This window comes from Theobroma umbraticum, unplaced genomic scaffold (genome assembly GCF_002168275.2).
Source record: "Theobroma umbraticum cultivar Fairchild unplaced genomic scaffold, ASM216827v3 scaffold_55.0, whole genome shotgun sequence".
Taxonomy (NCBI): domain Eukaryota; kingdom Viridiplantae; phylum Streptophyta; class Magnoliopsida; order Malvales; family Malvaceae; genus Theobroma; species Theobroma umbraticum.
Genome location: NW_018397270.1, coordinates 1,827,330 through 1,830,205, shown reverse-complemented (window position 1 = coordinate 1,830,205; position 2,876 = coordinate 1,827,330).

Here is a 2,876-nt window from a genome sequence, read left to right as displayed (position 1 = left end):
GTTCAATTTTGCTTTTAATTAATCTTCTAATTTTGATTATTTGGATAAATTAATTTGCTAAAATTTTAGTGCTTAGTTGGAGTTGGTGCAATTCCTTGTATGATTCGATACTTTATTTCTCTTTATATTACTTGTTGCGATATGTACACTTGCATGGAAAAATTTAACAACAGTGACCATGTGGCATTCCTTATTATACATGAAGATATTGTTGGGATAAGCCCTATAGCCAATTGGGATTGGTTAAGACTTGATTCTAACCATGCAACAATATCATTTATGTTGAATGATTAGAGGTTTTTCTTTCATCAATAAGACATTAATTATAATGAATTGTAAATCTAATTGGATGAAGTCCATGAGATTAATATGCCTTGCAAGGGAACTACAATAGTTTACAGTTATGGGATCCCTATGCATCAAAGCATAATCTCTACATGTTCCTGGTCGATGTATCATTGAAATTAGACATCAATCATACCTAAATACTGGTGCATTCTATGTTCCTTATTTGAGAAGTAAGCAATCGATCTCATAGGTTGAAGCATAGAGATACTTAGAACTATAATGTAGTTGTTTGCTTCGGAGAGTAAGTTCACTAAATATAGCCTATTGTGAGAAGTATATTTGGTATTTCACTTAAATGTCTATGCAATACTTCTCATGTGTTAGTTGTGTAAATACTCCATAGACTTGAGACACCAGGTTGTTTTATGTGTGGAGTGCCATGGTTTAATTTCATCCTTACAGGTGCTCAATCAAGGATGCCAAAATAGGATGCTTTTAGATATACTATAAAGCATGTGAAACTAAAGGAGTGGTCTAGATAGGAATCATCACCCCAAGTGATTCAGAGGATATATCCTAATATTTTTTGGTTGATATTGGCTTATCGAAGTCCTTGGCCAGAGCAACTTAGAGATTATAAAAGGAATTTCGTAAGTCTCTATAAAGTTGATGATCAAACTTCAAGAACGGATACGGAGATCAATAAAAGTTGACACTACACCATGCCCTTATCTTTTCCGGGATATATCATGAGGGAATGAATTGCACTGAAATGCTTATCACTAAAAAGTTGAGTCAAATCATCTTGACTTTTTTAACATTTGGATGGCCAAGATGGATTGTTAGATCCCAATCATTGAAAAGTTAGAAGTTGAGGTTGAAGATTGAAGATCAAGGCTTTCAAAATTTGTTTATTTTCGTCCTTAGCTTTTATTATTCTTGTTACTCTTGATAGCTAAACTTCATGTGCTTTTATTTACTATTGCAATTATGAGTAGTTAATTTTTTTTTTGTAGGATTGTAATTGAATTCACATGTAGTCTAAATTTTGAGTCTCTTTCTTGCTTTAATTCAATGGTATTGGATTATTTATTCCAATATATTCTTAATGCCTTTAATTGCCTGATAACTAATTAAATTGATATAGAAACTTAAACATAACTTAGGAATGAGAGTTTAGTATAGACTAAAATTGGAATAGTATATGCTCATATTTATTTGCTTGGTTGAATGAATTGATTTATGTATAGGATAGAGATATACCTATATGTCGTATGTAGCCAGTATTAGCGCTTGAACTTAATGAATCTGTTTTAATTTTAATTCACATAGAAGTATAGTATTTTAATTAAAGTTGATATTTTTATAAGAGTTTCGAAAGAGCCTTATAAATAATTGAGGATTTTAGGCTAGCAACTCAATCCATTGGAATAAGTTAAGAGAAAAAGGTAAGATTTAAATGAAGTGTGACGGATATTTTAATCCTAGACTCGTTTAATTTGACTTTTATTCAATTAAATTTTTGTTTAATTTTTTAATTATTGTTAATTAGTTTCTTTCTTTTTTCTAATTAATTTTTAATTTAATTAATTATCAACTTTTAATTGTTGAATAAAATTAAATTGTGTTAATTTTAGTAATTAGTGAAATTTTAGATTAATTTTTTCTAAGATTGATACTTTGCTTATTATTATATTATTTATTTGATACATATACTTGCTTAAGAGAATTTAAACTAATATATCTTGAAAGAGATCAAGACATTTAGCATTTGCATTAATCCTCTCCATCATAGCATCAAGTCTTGCATCTGTACCCATGTTAGGCATAACACTCGAAGATGGTTTGGTTGGAGCTATTTGAGGCATATTCTCGTCATCATTATCATTGGCGGCCTATCCTTGGTGTGCCCTTTTGTGAACCCACATGCTTGTTTCAGCATTCTCGCAATAACCCATCCTAGAAATGGTGGCTTATTGTTCAATTTACTACCCACACAAGTATACATATCATAAAGATAATATAATGATAAGTAAAGTGTCGATCCCACAGGGAATTGAATTAATTCTTACTATTAATGACTAAAATTACACATGCTAATTTCATCCAAACACTAAAAATTGAATTAAAAAGCAAAACTTAAAAGCTAAAACTACTGTAAATTTACTAAGCAAAATTACTTTTCTAAACTTGATTGACTTTTAGATCTAAGATTATGATGTCCCTTAATACTTCATCTGATTATTGTCTCTTTTTTTTAACTTAGCTTAATAGATTAAGTTGCTAACCTAGCATCTCAAATTATTTATAAGTCTCTGTCAAGTTTCTCATAAAAATATCTTTTCCAATTAATTTACTATATGTCTACGTAAATTAAATTGAAAAAAGACTTATTAAGTTCATTGGCTACATATGGCTTATAAGTGTATGTCCACCCTATATGCATATCAAACCACCTAATCAACTAACTGTATTCAATCATACGTTATTCTATTCAAGGTCTACCTAAATCTCCTTCGTTCAGGTTTAATCTAAGTTTCCAATTCAATTTATTTTGTGATCAGGCAATTAGAAACATTAAGAATAGA